At 47.0% G+C, this 18,770-nt stretch overlaps 1 pseudogene; it reads right to left on the bottom strand.

Annotated features, from left to right (window-relative positions):
* LOC121477397 overlaps window positions 1-18,770 on the bottom strand; it is a 115,530-nt pseudogene that overhangs the window by 95,490 nt on the left and 1,270 nt on the right.

The raw sequence follows: 18,770 nt of genomic DNA, 5'->3' as shown, positions 1-18,770 counted from the left end.
CATCCTAGGACCCCAGGATCATGCCCTGAGCCAAAGGCAGATGCTCAACCGCTGAGCCACCCAGGCATCCCTACCATTACATTTCCTAACAAACTTGCAGTCCATAAACAAATACTTGAAACCCACAGAGTGGGACATTCTTCAAAGAATTCACAGCTGCCTGAATGTTAATGCTTTGCTAGAGGCCAAAAGCAACCCTTGTTTGCTGATAGCCAGACCACCAGGATCCTGTAAATCTTTCACCTGTGAAAATCCTTTTGGAAACTTCTTTTATCTCTAGAGTCCCCACCCCACACGGCAACTTTAAAGTTTATAACCAAGGCTCCTCATGATCCTGATGAAGCTCTTCAGGCCCAGGGGTCCTGTCCCCATACTTTAATAAAAACACCTTTTTGCATGGAAAATGTCTCAAGGATTCTCTCTTGACCACTGGCGCCTGGCCCACAGTACATCACAGGTACATCTCTGAGTTAATTGCATCGGCACATCAGGAAAGTACAGAAGATTTTTGCCTATCTTCTTGCATGACACATTCTGGAGGGGGACATTCCCGTCTGTTCGATCTGGGTTTTTCTCTTCCTGGGATATATAGCTAGCTAGCTAGGTAGATGATAGAGTGATAGATCTACTGATAGATCGATCCCAGGAACATGAATAGATGTTTATATAAACAAACATATAAACAGAAATCTATGTTTCCACTTAATATATTTATTATTCAATGTATTACTGATAATATAATAATTATTATCTATAAACAGAACTATAGATTTATATTTAAATATGCAAAATAAATATTTCTATATCTAATCTCTATACGTCCATATATAGATCTCCCTATAGAGATAGAGACAAAATGGTTAGAAATAGATGTGTGCAGAAAGAGAGAGAAATAGATATAGACCTATAAATATGCAGAGGATCTGCTTTCAAATTCTATCCAACGACCTCTCCTCACAGGCACAGGCAAACGCACACACACATACTCAAGAGCCTTCTGGTATGTGGCCATGACAGGAAATAACACCCCTTGAGATGCCATCTCTTCTCCAACTTAAAGGTGCCAGCCGTTTCTCCAAAGAAGACCTACACAGAGCGAGCAAGCAAGCACATGAAAATCTGCTCCACGTCACTTTTCATCAGGGAGATAGAAATCAAAACCACAATGAGATACCACCTCACACCAGTGAGAATGGGGGAAATTAACAAGACGGGAAACGACAAATGTGGGAGAGGATGTGGAGAAAGTGGAACACTCTTGCATTGTTGGAGGGAATGTGAACTGGAGCAGCCACTCAGAAAACAGTGTGGAGGTTCCTCAAAAAGCTGGATATGGAGCTATACTATAACCCACCAATTGCACTGCTGGGTATTTACCCCAAAGACACAGATGTAGTGCAATGACTGGACACTTGCACCCCAATGTTCACAACGGCAATGTTAATAGCCAAACTGTGGAATGAGCCTTGATATCCTGCAACAGACGAATGGATAAAGAAGATGTGGTCTGGGGATCCCTGGGTGGCGCAGCGGTTTGGCGCCTGCCTTTGGCCCAGGGCAGGATCCTGGAGACCCGGGATCGAATCCCACGTCGAGCTCCCGGTGCATGGAGCCTGCTTCTCCCTCTGCCTATGTCTCTGCCTCTGTGTGTGTGTGTGTGTGTGACTATCATAAATAAAAATTTTTTTTAAATTATAAAAAAATTAAAAAAAAAGAAGATGTGGTCTATATATACAATGTATTATTATTTAGCCATCTGCAAGGATGAATACCTACCATTTTCATGGACATGGAACTGGAGGGTATTATGCTGAATAAAATAAGTCACGTGGAGAAAGAATTATCATACGGTTTCACTCTTATGTCAAATGTAAGAAACAGTGAAGAGGATCATAAGGGAGGGGAGGGAAACTGAGTGGAGAAAATTGAGAGAGGCAGTGTTGTCCCCAAGATTGCTAATCTGAGAAACCACCGAGGAGCCGATACCGATGCAAACACACGAGGGTTTATTTACAAGCTCGAGCTTGAGTCCAAGTGTACCCGACACAGCGGAGCAGGGACTTGGACCCCGAGACTAAGAGGCGTAGCAGCTTTATAGGGGCCAGTGGCCCATGGGATATGCAGAATGTTGCACAGTCATGTCGGTCCACACACAAGTGGCCGATTGAATTACATCTTACCCTATAGTATCCATTTGAGCTGGCCTATTACTTTGCTCGGAATTGGTGCACAGTTTTGGTGGGCACAAAGCAGGGTTACATGGTTATGAGCTGATTTCCGATTAGGGTGTGCCCAGCGGCTTGACTAGGGTGGGGCAGTGCCTTAAGCAATAAGCTGGTTACGTGGGGGTCACACAGCAGGTGGCAGGTGTAGCACAAAATGGAATCAGTACTGCTCTGCTTGTCCAGGGGTAGGGGATTTTTGTTAAATTTCCTGGGTCTCACAGAAGATAAACTATGAGAGACTCCTAACTCGGGGAAACAAAGGATTGCGGAAGGGGAGGTGGGTGGGAGGATAGTGTAACTGGGGGACGGACATTAAGGAGGGCAAGTGATGTGACGAACACTGGGTATTATACTACATGTTGACAAATTGAATTTAAATTAAAATTTTTTTTAATTTAAATTTAAATTAAAAAAGGGTACTGGACGGCTCAGCCGTCCTCAGCAATTCATTTATGAAATGACCTTCATTAGATCATAAAAAGTTACGAATGTGAATGGAAAATGACCTGCAACTCCTTCCCAGTTCAAATAAATAAGTATTCTAAAAAGCAAATCAAAGTTCCAGAATGGAAAAATGCAAAAAACGAGGGAGAGGGAGAAAGAGAAATGAATTCACTTTTTGTGATATTTATTAGTGATGGTCCAATAATGACAAATCTGTGACTGTCATTAAAAACAAAGAGTTAGGGATCCCTGGGTGGCGCAGCGGTTTGGCGCCTGCCTTTGGCCCAGGGCGCGATCCTGGAGACCCAGGATCGAATCCCACATCGGGCTCCCGGTGCATGGAGCCTGCTTCTCCCTCTGCCTATGTCTCTGCCTCTCTCTCTCTCTCTCTGTGTGACTATCATAAAGAAAAATTAAAAAAAACAAAAACAAAAACAAAAAAACAACAACAACAAAAAAAAGAGTTAATGAACGGTATGGAGACCGATCCCCTCAACTAACAGATAAGGAAACCGAGAAGACACGAGAAGTAATGCACACTGCTCAGTAATTCACACGGGTGGCAAGGCGCAAAGCCAAGACTCAATTCTGGTCCAGAGTTCTTTAAACGACCACAACACGTTAACGTCACAGCTTCAGGCTCATCTAGAATTAGAGTCACTTTAGCTCAATAAAACATTCAACCAAAGTAGTCTTTCTTCTGCCAGATAGTTACATTTCATGAAGCACCCTAAAAGGGATTCGAATTAGGTCTCCATGTGTGCCATCAGAATACTGCCTGATGAATTAATTAAACAAAGGTATTCCCCGAAAAAAACCTCAGCCATGAGACCTTGCCTACCCTTTCACTTTCCAAGTCTTCATGCTTCTATATCTAATTGCCTATATTTTCAGAGAAGCCAACCTTACTCAGATTAAGTTTGTCCAAGCCGAGAACTAAGTGCCAGGTTTAATATTTTTAAAACTCAATTTAAAAATAGTTAAACAGAGAATTTCAAATGGCAAACACTGATATTTACATCATCTACTCTTATAACTAACAGAAGGGGTAATCCTGAAACCTAGATGCAGTCGTACCTTTATATATGAAAGTATAAAAGCAGAAAGAGTAACCCAAAATTGTCTATTTCACAAATTCCTATCTAAACTAGTTATGTTCAATGGTGTCTGTCTTGATGCAACAATCTCTAGGAAGACCTTCTTCAGACCTAGCTCTACCACCAATAAGCGTGTGAACTTGGACAATCCAATCCTCCAGAACTCTCAGTTTCTTTCCTGTGCCTCAGAGGAGAGGACCAGAGCTGATGATCCCTCAGTTCCCTCTCAGACCTGAAATGCTGCTGTGGGGTCCTAAACACTCTATACTGAGCACAAAAAGACGGGGGGATCTTATATATACTCAAATTCTAAAATATAAAACTAACTCTGAGCATAGATCCTGAGTATTTTAGGGTTCTCTCCTATGGCGATAGAAAATCCCCAAATCTATATCCCTTTCTATCACAAGCAGTGGGTATATGGGTCCAAGCCACTAGAAATAATAAATATGTGTGTCAGAACAGCCATCTGCCCTCATGCTCACTGCTTTTCAAAGCAAAGCCCTCAAAGAACTCCATTATTATTTTCTGAGGGTACCAGTTAACATGTAGAATCCTAACCTGCCCCTTCCTTTAACCTAAAAAAAATTAAAATGTTGGCTGGCCATATTAACAAGCTCTCCAGGTTATTCTCTTGCACACTAACATTTGAGAACCACTGGCTAGGCACCAAGGAGAAGTGATTTACCTTAAAATAGCAAAATTTGAAATCCCATGTCCTTTCCTATTTTCAGATCATAATAAATAAAGAAATGAAACAGTGAAGAGAGAGGGAAGGAGGCAAAGATAGGGATGGGGACAGAAACAAAGTGCCAGTCAAAAATGATATTTACATAAAGTTTGTCTTTCAAAAATTTAGGAACAGATAAGAGACTCCATACTCATGGAAATATGTTAAAGGCACACAGGTGTCAAATGAAAGAGCTCCCGTGGCCAGAGAGGAGACAATATAAGCAACAAAATAAGTAGTGTTGGATTATAACCCAAAGCATAAAATAAATATCCACGAATCTATACTAATATTAAAAATTGTAAAAGAAAGAAAGAGGGCCACCTGGGTGGCTCAGTCAGTTAAGCTTCTGCCTTAGGCTCAGATCATGATCCAGGTCTCAAGGCAGGCTCCCTGTTCAGCAGGGAACCTGCTCCTCCCTCTCCCTCTGCCCCTCTCGCTCATGCTTTTCTCTCCTCTCTCTTTCAAATAAATAAATAACATCTGTGAAAAAGAAACAAACAAACAAACACAGAAGAAAGAGAAATCTCCCATGTAGAAGAATTTCAAACAATTTGTGCAGACATTCCACCCTCAAGTGGATGAGCATAGCTCATCCACTCTTATGTGTGGAATACACATAGTAACTTCCTTCTACAAAATATGTTATGAAAAAGTTAAAATAAATAATAATAATAATAATCACTTTACTATGGAGAAAGCTGACAAACACTACCTCAGCAAGATGATCAGATAGATACCAAGACTGATAAATTATGTTGATAGTATCTATCCTTTATATGATATAATAAAGATGGCAGTATATCTCTGTATATAATCCACAATCACAGATAATGAGATAAACGACAGACATGTCCCAACCGAGGGAGATTTTACAAAATACCCTACTTCTCAAGGTGTTCAACAACAACAAGGAAAGGCTGAAAAACTGTCACAATCCAGAGGAGCCTAAGAAAACATGAGGACAACTGTAATGTGATGTGAGGGATGGGAACTTAGCAAAAACTAAGGAAATCTGAATAAAGTATGTATGGTCTTTGGTTAATGCAAATATTTTAATATTGATTCATTAGCTAATATTTGTACCGTACTAATATAAGATATCGATAATTGGAGACATCGAGTGCAAGGGCATGAGAATTCTCTGTACTGTCTTCTCAATTTCCCTGTAAATCTTTGGGGTTTTTTTCTAATAAATAAGATTTATTTTGAAAATTGACTTAAATGAATCAGGCTCCAAGTGTGAAGACACTTTAAGAATAGTTTAATTAATTTTTGCCTTATTCTTAAACAGTTCCTTCGATGGGAACAAAGTAAGAATTTTATATCAGAAGGAAAGAAAAACACTTAGAAACACGTATAATGCCTCCTCAACCTGAAAAGCAGGAAAGGATAATAAATAGCAAAAATCAGATAAAAATACTTCTTTTATATTAGACACCATATTGCAAGTGCATTTAAAATTAGCAATGCCTAACATTTATTTCCTTGACATTTGTCTTCCAAAGAGTTCACAGTGCTTCAGTGTCAGTTAAAAAATGATTCGTGTGGGATTCCTGGGTGGCGCAGTGGTTTAGCGCCTGCCTTTGGCCCAGGGCGCGATCCTGGAGACCCGGGATCGAATCCCACATCAGGCTCCGGGTGCATGGAGCCTGCTTCTCCCTCTGCCTGTGTCTCTGCCTCTCTCTCTCTCTCACTGTGTGCCTATCATAAATAAATAAAAATTAAAAAAAAAAAATGATTCGTGTGAAATTTTTATTAAACCAGATTTACTGGGAAATTCCTGCCCAGATAATACTTTATTTTGATTTTATTCAGTTCCTTCCTAACCACTGAGCCTTTTAGTTAGAGCTTTCAACTATAGCAAATGCCTTAGAAGGCCAATTTTTAAGTTGCTATTATAATACCCTAATGGAATCACGTATCGTTTTCCTTCGCTCAGATATGGCACACAGTAGGCCCCTGATAAAATACTGAATGAGTGAATGGATAAAATTGCTTTTTATCATTTCATTCAGCAATTTCATTCTTATCTTGGTCCATTTCATGTTCTAATGTTTATCAACATCAACTCAAGAAGGTTAGGGATCCAGTAATTTATTAAGTATTTGGTGCATACCTACTATGTGCAAGGTGCTAGGAATACCAAGTTAACCAGACATAGATGCAGTGCCTATCTCCCTCCAGGCCATGCTGGTGGGAGAGACTGATACTAACCAAAAAGTGTCAGAAAGACAACTAGACAAGATTATAGTAGCCAATATAAAGGTAAATATACAGCTTACTACAAGTACATATATAAGAAGGCTTAGTCTAACTGGGGCCTCAGAGAAGATAACCAGAAGCAACATTTATATTAAGACATAGAGAAAGGAGAAGGTAAGTGGTGGAAGGAGAATATTATGAGGAAAAGGAAGGTTTCTGCCTCTGAATTGTAGGGCTCTGGGCAAGTCCCTTGAGCTTAGGCTCTGAACCTTCTTCTTTTTCTGCAAAACTGTGACAGTAATAATGCCTGTGCCATAGAGCTCTAATGAGTAAAGAGTTGGACTTTATTCGTACATTACCTAGGACGTTAGGAAGTACTTAATAAACATTTTCTGGTGGCCATAACAGCCTGGAGTCAGGCTTCCTGAGTTCGAATCCACTTAACTAGCTGTTTGACCTTGGTCAAGATGTTTTCTTCCTATCCTTTAGTTGGCCCATCAAGATAACAGTACCTGCCCATAGGGTTGTTGGAGGATCCCAGGAGTTCTTTTATGTGAAGCATGACACAATTCTTGGCACATAATATGTGCCATATGAATGTTAACTTATATTAGCAATAAAGAAATCCTACAACAGTCCAATGAGGTGTTTAGAAATTATTCTATAGCTTTTAAGGCAATTGAAATTCAAAAAGAACCTAAGTGCCTGTCCGTGTTTACTTAGCTAACCAGTTCCATTATCTGAAACCCAAACACACAATTTCTGATTCTAACCTCACTCCAAGAGGCCTCCTCAAGCCCGAGGAAAAATTGCCTTCTTGGGATCTCAGGGAAGAATCCTTCACATAATAATATGACCATTGGTAATAATGTCTCTCGGTTCTTTCCAAATCCATAAAGATGCATTTCCTGATGAGTGACTGAGCTGTGAAGAAAGAGATGAGAAACCCTCATCCCTCTGAATTACTTGTGTCAGAATATTTTAACCATACTACTACGGATAGTAAATTATCCTGATTAACAGGAAATATGTCTCAGATTGGAATCTGAGCAATCAGATGGGCAGAGAAAAAACGCTTTGACTCGCTCTTCATCTTTTAAAGACAAAGGAGAGCTTTTCTATATACAAAGTCAGTGGTCAAGATAGCCTTAGGGAATAAGAGTCTGCAGCATCCAATCCCGCTGAACAGCCGGGAAGCCCACAATCCAGGTCTTCCTGATCCCAAATCCCTGGGCCTGTCCCCAAACACATGCTGCCAAGCTGAGGTCATTTGCAATTGCTCTCTTAGGAGCTCCGGGGAAGGAGGAAGGAGCTACATAGGATGGGACGGGACGCCCAGAGGCCGAGAAAATTAAGGCCATTCCACTTTAAGTTCAGCGTTAGCACACGTCCAGTCATCCCAGGCCCCTGGGAAGAAGAGCTGAAATTTACATTACTTCAGTCACAGCAAAAAAACAAAAGTTTACAGCTTAATGTCCTAGAGAGCCCCACATTAGCATAAGAAGTGAGCCCAGGTCAAGGGCAGGAAGCCTCTATTAGAATGAGAAAAGAGCTCAATGCCCTTGAAGGCCCCATTGCAAAATGTAAACAGAACTTGAGGAATTGCTCAAGCCCTTCTGGAGGTCCCCCAGACCACCCCTAAAACTAAGCTAAAACCCACCTCGGGGTCCAAGTCTCTGCTCCGCTGTGTCGGGTATACTTGGACACAAGCTCGAGCTTGTAAATAAACCCTCCTGTGTTTGCATCAGTGTCGGCTTCTGGGTGGTTTCTTGGATTCACAATCTTGGGCACAACAGTCTGATATAAAAAACAAAACCAAAAGAAGCTCGGACGCAGGCAGAGTGAAGGCAGGGTTCTGAGAGAAGCGGCGGAGACCCGGGGGCTTGGGGGCTCTTCTGCTGACTGGGGGGTGGGATGCTCAGCCCCAGAGCCAGAGGACCAACCCGCATCACGCCCTCCAGCGCTGAGTATCAGATAGCAGCACAGCGCCGCCCGCTGGAGGCCAGAGGCGCTGACGCCCACGCCGCCTCTGACTCCACAGGTGCATCTCCCAGGCACATGCGCAGCTGACAATCAGCCCCATGGCCCATCCCCAGACCCCGCACAGACCACTCGCTGACACTAAGTGGTCGGACCACGGAAGCTGCAGAGCTTCAGCTCTGCCTGGAAAGTAGGGTCTAGCTTCCTTTGTACTTTGGGCTTTATTTTCATTTATTTACTTTGATTCTTTTTTATTAATTGCTTTCTTTTAATTTTTTATCTCATTATTTTTTCCAGAAAAGGAAGAAAAAGAAACACCAAGAAAACAATAACAACTGCCCTCCCAAAAAAAACCCCACCAGATTATTTCACCTGCTTGTTAAAAGATTCTAAATCCCAAAATAGGAAACACAATTAAAGTACCATGAAAGTAAAAATAAGAAATATATAAGGTACATACATAAAAAAAAAACCAACTCCCTAACCCTATCTGTTACCCTTTTCCAAAACTGTACCCTGACCCTGACTCTGACCTAACCCCAACCATAACCCCTAACTAAACACTAACCCTAACACTACCCCAAACCCCTATCCTAATCCGAACCCTTGCCCTAACCCTAAACCTAGCCCTAACTTTAACCCTAACCCCTAACCTTAACCCCAACCCTAACTCACACCCTAACCCCTAACCCTAACTGCAAACCTAAGCCCAACCCTAACTCTAAGCATAACCCTAACCCCAACTCCTAACCTCCTGCCCTAATCCCTAAAGCCTAAACCCTAACCCTAACTCTAAACCCTGTCCCTAACCCTAACCACTATGCCTAATCCCTAACCCCCATCCTAACTCCTAACCACTGACCCTTACAATTATCCCTCACCCTAACCTCTAATCCGTAACCATAAGCATAAACACTAACCCCTAACATCTAACCTAAGCCTAACCACCAACTGTCTCCCCTCCCCTGACCCTACCATTCATTCTACCCATTCACTTACCCTGTGGTTCTGAGGAGCCCCTTCTGATGTGGACGTGGCCCCCAACGGCGCCTCCAGAGTCCTCTAGGGGGTCCTGAGGAAGCCGGGGTCCTGTGAGTGCAGACGCGGCCCCACGTGTTCCTGAGTCATAGTCAGTGGGGTCCTGAGGACGCCGGGTCTCCTGTCACTGTGGACTAGGTATCACATCCTCTGGAAGCCTCACAGCAGGTACTCAAGAGGCCGGAGGCTCCTGTCAGCCTGGACATGGCCCCACGTCCCCCCGGAAACTCACCGCGGGTCCTGAGGAGGCTGTAGACTCCTTTCAGCATAGACGCAGCCGCATATGTCCCAAAGCCAAAGTGCACGTCCTGAGGAGGACGGGGGTCCTGTCAGTGTTGACGTGGCCCCACATTTTCCTCAAGCCTCACCATAAGACCTGAGGAGGCTGGGGGCTCCTGTCAGCATGGACGTGGCCCCAAATCTTCCCAAACCTTCACAGTGGGTCCTGAGGAGGTCGGAGACTCCTGTCAGTGTGGATGCGGCACCCAAATCTTTCTTAGGCCTCACCGCAGGCCCTGACAAGGCTGGGGGTCTTCTGTCCGCATGGACGCATTCCCATTTTCCCGAAGTCTACACCGGGGGTCCTGAGGAAGTCGGCGTCTGGTTGTGTGGATGTGGCCCCACGTCCTCCCAAAACGTCACCCTGTGTTCTGAGGAATCCGGGGTTCCTGTCACCGTGGATGTGGCCCCCAGGTTCCAGAAGCCTCAACTTATGTCCTGAGGGGCCTGGGAGCTCCTGCCAGAGTGGACGCGGCACCACATCTTCCTGAAGCCTCCCCGCGGTTCCTGAGGTGGCCCAGGGGCTCCTGTCTGCGTGGATGTTGGCCCACATCTTCCTGAAGCCTCACCGCGGGTCCTGAGGAGACCGGGGCTCCTGACAGCGTGAACGTGGCCCAATGTCCTCCTGAAGCCTCACTGCGGGTCCTGAGGAGGCTGCGGCTCATCAGCGTGGACGCGACCCCACCTCCTCCTCAGGCCTCCCCAGCACAGGCTGGCTCCTGTTAGTGCAAGCGGACGAGGCTTACTGCGCATGCGCGATCCTTGGGCGGCGTCTGGGGTCGGGCGCCCCCTGCGGGACGCTTAGGCACTGCAAGAGGCCGTGCAGGAGGCGGTGTCCCTGCGCCCGGGGCCACACCTGCCTCCTTCCAGGCTCCAGCTGAGGCCTGTGAGCTTCGGAAACGTCTCACTGAAACGGAGCCCAACACCCGGCTTTCTCAGAAATACTTAAGGACGATGAATTGGAGCCCACAGGACGCAAAATGAAATGTGGACCAGACTTTTACCACGTCCTACAAAACTCACTCAACCGTCTTCCACTGTGGGCAGGACCGCGGGCTGGTGCAGCCACCCTGGAAACAGTGTGGAGGCTCCTCTGGAAGTTACAAATAGAGCCGCCCTGCGACCAGCAGGTGCTCAGCCTGGAGCTCACTCCGAAGATACAGATGCAGTGAGACTCCGGGACAACTGCACCCCAATGTCCACAGCAGGCGGGTCCACAGTAGCCACACTGTGAGAGGAGCCTCGGTGCCTTCAGACAGATGATGGATAAAGAGGATGGGAGATAGATAATGGTAATAGATGATAGATAGATAGATGATAGGAATGTTACTCAGCTATCAAAGAGAAGGAAATCTTGCCATTTGCAATGACGTGGATAGAACTAGAGGGATCATGTTAAGTGAAATCAGTCAGGAAAGAAAATGACCGTATGGTGTCATTCATAGGTGAAATTAAAGAAGCAAAGCAGATGGACATCTGTGAAGGGAAGGAAAAACAAATAAGATGAAAACAGAGATGGAGGAAAAAGAGACTCAATCACAGGAAACAAACTGAGGGTCGCTGGAGGGGAGGGACAGGGTAACTGGTAGACGGGCATGAAGGAGGGCACGTGATGTCATGAGCACTGGTGTTATCTCCAACTGGTGAATCCCTGAAGTCTATCTCTGAAAGTATAATACACTATACTGTTAATTAATTGGGTTTAAATTAAATTAAGTTTAAAAAATCAGTTGACTGTATCAGAGTGCATTTTCTTCCAGGCTCTCTATTCTGCTCCTTCAGCAATGCCAGAACCACACCCCTGTGGGTTTGGTTTGTTTAAGTAGGCTCCATGCCTCGTCCACAGCCCAGCACAGGCCTAGTACTTATGACCCCAAGATCAAGACCAGGGGTGAGGTCAAGAGTCAGATGCTTAACCAACGGAGCCAGCCAGGGGCCCGAGAACCACACTGCTTTATCCTGTGTCTCTGTGACATCGTTTGAAATAAGAAAGTGCTGTGTCCAGCTCTGTCCTGCTTCTCCAACACTGATTTGCTGTCCAGGGTCATTTGTGGGGGCGGACAAATGTTAGGAGTGCTTTTTCTATTTCTAAAATCGGCCACCATGATTTTGATAGGAATGACATTGGAACTGCGGGTGGCTTCTGGAACTGTGGACATTTTAACAAGATGAAGGCTCCGACCCCACGAGCCCAGGATGTCCTCCCAAAGTCTTGTAATTTTTAGTGTACAAGTCTTGCAGTCCCTTGGTTCAGTCTAATTATTTTGTTTTTTGGATGCTCCTGATAAGGGAGTCATGTCCTGAATTTCCTTCCTGAGTGCTCATTGTCGGGACACAGCAAGGCTACTGATCTCTGTTCATTTTGTGTCCCACAACTTTAAGGAATTCACTCATTAGTTCTAACAGTTTTTGGTGGAGTCTGTCGGGTTTCCTGTTTCTAATACCACGTCTTCAGCAAATAGGGACAGTGTGATGTCCCCCTTCCAGGTGTGGAACCTTTTCTGTTTCCTGTCTGTTGACTACGATAGGACTTCCAGTGCTGAGAGGGGACTTCCTTGGCTTGTTCCTGCTCTTAGGGGAGACGATTTCAAGTTTTCACCCTTGAGGATGATGTCAGCTACGGGCCTTCCTACACGGCCTTTATTCTGTTGATATACGTTTCCTCAAAACCCACTATGCCGAAAAAAAAATAAAAAAATAAAAAACCCACTATCCTTTTTTTTAAAATAATAAATTTATTTTTTATTGGTGTTCACTTTGCCAACATACAGAATAACACCCAGTGCTCATCCCATCAAGTGCCCCTCTCAGTGCCCGTCACCCATTCACCCCCCACCCCCCGCCGTCCTCCCCTTCCACCACCCCTAGTTCATTTCCCAGAGTTAGGAGTCTTTATGTTCTGTTTCCCTTTCTGATATTTCCCACACATTTCTTCTCCCTTCCCTTATATTCCCTTTTACTACCCACTATGCTTTTTATGTTGTATTTTGTCAAATGCTTTTTCTGCAACTCTTGAGAGGATCGTATGCCTTTGTCCTTTCTCTTGTTTCTGTTTTTAAGATTTTATTTATTTACCCATGAGAGTCATTTTGTTCCAGGTGAGGCCAGAAGGAGACCACAGGAACCAAGTCCAGGAAAGCCCCATATGGGAATCAGAGCCACCAGATCCAGGTGAGACCCAGGTGGGGACCACAGTCACAAGGTCCAGGTGAGGCCCAGGTGGCAACAAGATTCACCAAGTCCAGGTGAGACCCAGGTGGGGACCACAGTCACAAGGTCCAGGCGAGGAACAGGTAAGGACCAGATTCACCAGGTCCAAGTGAAGCCCGGGGGGGGACCAAAGTCAAAAGGTAAGGGTGAGGTCCAGAGGGGGACCAGAGTAACCAGTTTAGTTTGAGGCCCAGAGTGGGACCAGAGGTCCCCGGTCAAAGTGAGGCCCAGGTGTGGAATAGAGTATCCAGGTCCCAATGATGCCTACGTGAGGACCAGAGTCACTAGGGCCATGCAAGGCCCAATGGGGATCAGAATCACCAGGTCCTGGTGAGGCATAGAAGGAGACCACAGTCACCAGTATCAGGTGAGCCCCATGTGGGAATCAGAGCCACTATATCCAGCTGAGTCCCAGGTCCTTGTGAGGCCCACGTGAGGACCAGAATCATCAGGTCGAATTGAGGCATAGCTGGGGACAAGAGTCACCAGGTCTAGGTGACGCCTAGGTGGGGACGAGATTCACCAGGTCTGAGTTAGGTCAAAGTGGGGACGAGAGTCACCAGGTCCAGGTGAGGCCAAACTGAGGACCAGAGTCACCAGATCCAGGTGAGGTCCATGTTGGAAAGAGAGTCACCAGGTCCAGGAGAGGTCCAGGTGGGGACCAGAGTCACCAGGTCCAGATGAGGCCCAGGTGAGGACCAGACTCACCAGGCACACGTGAGGCCCAGGTGGGGACCAGAATCACCAGGTATAGGGGAGGCCCTTGAAAGAACCAGAGTCAACAGTTCGAGGTGAGGCGCAGGTGGCAACCAGAGTCAGAAGGTCCAAATCAGGCCAAAGTGGGGTTCACAGTCACCAGGTCAGGGTGAGACCCAGAGGGGGACCAGAGTCACCTGGTCCAGGTGAGGCTCAGTTGTGGAACACAGTAACCGGGTCCCAATTATGCCCAGTTGAGGACCAGCGTTAACAGGGCCAGGTGAGGCCCAGATGGGGATCAGAGTCACCAGGTCCAAGTGAGGCCCAGGTGGGGACCACAGTCACCAGATCCAGGGTAGTCTCAGGTGCAGACCAGAATCACCAGGTCCAGGTGGGGCCCAGGTAAGGACCAGAGTTACCAGGTCGAGGTGAGTCCCAGGTGGGGAACACAATAACCATGTTCCAATGATGCCCACCTCAGAACCAGAGTCACCAGGTCCACTTGAGGACCAAGTGGGGACCAGATTCACCAGGTCCAGGGGAGGCCCAGGTGGACACCAGAGTTACCAGTTAAAGGTGAGTCTACAAGGACAGCACGGTCACCAGGTCTAGGTGTGGTCCATGTGAGAACCAGATCACCAGGTACAGGTGAGGCCCAGGTGGGAACCAGAATCAGCAGGTCCAGGTAAGGCCAAGGTGGGGACCACAGTCACCAGGTCCAGGTGAGGTGCACGTGAGGACCAGAGTCACCAGGTCCAGGTGATACCCAGGAGGGGACCAGATTCACCAGGTCCAGGTAAGGCCCAGGTGGAACTCAGTCACCTGGTCTGGGTGAGACACAGGTGGGGACAAAAGTCATAAGACCAGTTGAGGCCCAGGTGGGAACATAGTTAACAGGTCCAGGTGAGGCCAAACAAAGTACCAGAGGCACAAGACCAGCTGAGGCCCAGTTGGGGACTGGAGTGACCAAGTATAGGTTAGGTTAGAAGGACACCACAGTCATAAAATCACAGCTAGTTGAAAACTGGCTTCTAGGGATGCTTCCTTGTGAGAGCTGAGCTCAGGGCAGGACCCGCCCACATCCTGACTACCTGTAGACATAACTCCTATCATCCTTAAGTGAGGTGCTGGAAGAGGTTGTGTGAAAAGGATGTGGAAGTGTCTGGCCTGTACTCACGTGAATCTGAATTCAATACAGGGATTTCCAACAGCCTTGTTCAATGAGACTCGTGCTAGGTTCTATCTCCCCTGTAGGAGTGGCAAGCAAACATGTACCTGCGAGGCATTCACATTTCTGAGAGTTGAGCTTATGGCCTGTCCCTCCCACATCCTGACTGCCTGTACGGTTCGCTTCCACAGTATTTCGTTCTACGCAGAACAGGAGCAGAGAGAGAACCAAGTGACTTGCTTGTCACTTTCGCACCTCCCGGGCAGCTTCATCCACAGCCTGCATACACCTTACACTGCTGCTACATTTTCACGGCCGTAAGAACGCAGCTAGTGGAAAGCTGCAATCGAGGCATGCTTCCTTTGAGATATGAGTTCAAGGCAGGACCCCACCGCATCATGCCTGCCTGTGGACGTAGCTGCCAACATCCTCATGTTAGGAGCAGGGAGAGGTTGTGAGAAATGCATGTGGAAGCACAGGGCTGTACTCACGTGTATGTGAGTTGAATACAGCGATTGCCAACGTCCTTGTTCAATTAGAGTGTAGCGAGTTTCAATCTCCCCTGTAGGAGTGGGAAGAAAACAACTGCCTCCCAGGCATACACACTTCTGAGAGTTGAGCTTATAGCCTGTCCCTCCCACATCCTGAGTGCCTGAACAGTTCGATTCCACAGTATTTCGTTCTACGCGGGAAAGGAGCAGAGAGAGAACAAAGTGACTGGCTTGTCAAATTCGCGCCTAGCAGACACCTGCCTCAAGGCATGCAACTCCTTTGGATTGAGCTCATGAATTCTACCTCCCACATGCTGAACGCCTGTACACTTCGAAGCCAAAGGATAGTTTGGATAACGGATGCAAGTTTTGTTCGAGACAAGTGTCTCTTAGCTCAATCCAGTGACTTCTGACGACTTCCTCCCTCAGATGGGTGGTACATACTAACTTCCAACCCTGAGTACCTAGTTGCAAGCTCTCTCTCAGGGGAACTTCCTTCTGTGAGATGAGCTGACACGTGGTCCTTCCCACTTCCACACTGCCTGCACATGGAGTTACGAACATCCTCACGAGACATGTTTGTCAGAAGCTCATGGGACGCAAGGGGCAAGCTGCAGGCCTCAATGGTGCTCTCACTCGGTGCAGTAGAGCGGTATTCACGCAACATCCTGACTTTCAATGCTGCTACGTTCTCACGGCCATAAGAACGCAGCTAGTGGAAAGCTGCATTCGGGGCATGCTTCCTTTTGAGAGTTGAGCTCAACAAAGGACCCTCCCGCCTCGAGCCTCCCACTGGATGGAGCTGCTAACATCCTCATGTCAGGTGCAGGGAGAGATTGTGAGAAATGCATGTGGAAACGTCGGGCCTGTACTGACGGGAATGTGAGTTAAATACAGCGATTGCCAACGTCCTTGCTCAATTAGAGTGTAGCTAGGTTCTAACTCCCCTGTAGGAGTGGGTAGCAGACATCTGCCTCCCAGGCATACACACTCCTGAGAGTTGAGCTTATGGCCTGTCCCTCCCAAATCCTGCTTGCAGGTACACCTCGCTCCTAACAGGACTAGGCTCAATGCGTGACTGAAGTGTTGTGAGAGGTAAGTGGAAAGTCCCGGCCCACAAGACTAGTGCATCCAAGCTCAATCCAGCGATTTGCTAGTAATTCCTAGGTTAGCCAGGTGCTAAATCCTAAGTTCCATACGAGAGAAGCTAGCTGGACGCCTAGTCCAAAGGCAGCTTACTTCGAAAGCTGAGCTCACCCTCAGTCCCTCACAGATCCACACTGCCTGCAGAATGAGTTTCGAACATCTGCACCAGAGCCGTGTGTCAGAACTTGTGAGACGCAAGTGGGATAAAGCAAACGTGGATGGTGTCTCCAGCTGCAGTGGAGTGATATTCTGGGTACCTCCTGACTTAGAACACTGCTATCTTCTCAGTGCTCTAAGAACGCAGCTAGTTGAAAGCTGGCTTCTAAGCATGCTTCCTTCTGCGAGCTGTGGTCATGGCAGGACCCTCGCACATCCTGCCTGCCCCTGGATGTAGGTCCCAACATCCTTATGTTAGGTGCCAGATGAGGTTGTGTGAAAAGCATGTGGAAGTGACAGGATTCTCCTCAAGTGTATCTGATCTCGATACAGACAATTGCAAACGTCCTTGTTCAATGAGAGTGTAGCTCGGTCCTAGCTTCCATCAATTAGTGTCTGGCAGGCATCTGCCTGCAAAGCATACACACTTCTGAGAGTTGAGCTTATGGCCTTTCGCTCCCACATCCTGATACCTGTACGGTTCGCTTGCACAGCATTTCGTTCTACGCGGGACAGGAGCCGAGAGAGAACCAAGTGACTGGCTTGTCAATTTCGCGCCTAGCACGACAGCTGCCTCCAAGGCATGCACACTCCTTTGGGTTGAGCTTATGGCTTCAACCTCCCACATGCTGACCGCCTGTACCCTTTGCAGCCAAGGGATTTCGTTGGACACGGGATTCAAGCTTTGTGAGAGGCAAGTGTCTCTTAGCTCAATCCAGTGACTTCTGACGACTTCCTCCCTCAGATGGGTGGTACATACTAACTTCCAACCCTGAGTACCTAGTTGCTAGCTCTCTCTCAGAAGAACTTTCTTCTGTGAGATGAGCTGACTTGCGGTCCTTCCCAGTTCCACACTGCCTGCACATGGAGTTACGAACATCCTCACCAGACATGTTTGTCAGAAGCTCATGGGACGCAAGGGGCAAGCTGCAGGCCTCAATGGTGCTGTCACTCGGTGCAGTAGAGCGGTATAAACGCAACGTCCTGACTTCCAGTGCTGCTGCGTTCTCACGGCCAGTAGAACGCAGCTAGTGGAAAGCTGCATTCGGGGCATGCTACCTTTGGAGAGTTGAGCTCAAAGAAGGCCCCTCCCGCCTCGGATGCCCTTGTGGGTGGAGCTGCCAACATCCTCATGTCAGGTGCAGAGAGAGGTGTTGAGAAATGCGTGTGGAAGCGTCAGGCCTGTCCTCACGCAATTCTGAGTTGCATACAGCGATTGCCAAAGTCCTTGTTCAATTAGAGTGTAGCTAGGATCTAACTCCCCTGTATGACTGGGGAGCAGACTTCTACCACCTAGGCATACACGCTCCTGAGAGTTGAGCTTATGGCCTGTCCCATCCACATCCTGCCTGCAGGTACACCTCGCTCCTAACAGGCCTAGGTTCGATGCGTGACTGAAGTGTTGTGAGAGGTAAATGGAAAGTCCGGGCCAACAAGACTAGTGCCCCCTAGCTCAATCTAGCGATTTCCTAGTATTTCCTGTGTGAGCCAGGTGCTACATCCTAAGTGCCATACAAGAGAAGCTAGCTGAACGCCTGTTCGAAAAGCAACTTACTTCGGAGAGTTGAGCTCACCCTCAGTCCCTCACAGTTGCACACTGCCTGCAGAATGATTTTCCAACATCTGCACCAGAGCCGTTTGTCAGAGGCTTGTGAGACACAAGTGGAATAAGCAGACTTGGATGGTGTCTCCAGCTGCAGTGCAGTGGTATTCTGGGTACCTCCTGGCTTAGAGTACTGCTACGTTCTCAGTGCCCTAGAAACGCAGCTAGTTGAAAGCTGGCTTCTAGGCATGCTTCCTTGTGGGAGCTGAGGTTAGGGCAGGACCCTCCTGCATCCTGACTGCCTGTAGACATAGTTCCCAGCATCCTTATGTTAGGCGCCGGAAGAGGTTGTGTGAAAAGCA

The sequence above is a fragment of the Vulpes lagopus genome, chromosome 17 (genome assembly GCF_018345385.1).
Source record: "Vulpes lagopus strain Blue_001 chromosome 17, ASM1834538v1, whole genome shotgun sequence".
NCBI classification, from domain to species: Eukaryota; Metazoa; Chordata; class Mammalia; order Carnivora; family Canidae; genus Vulpes; species Vulpes lagopus.
Note: the sequence above shows the minus strand (reverse complement) of the source record. Positions and strands in the feature narration are given on the sequence as shown.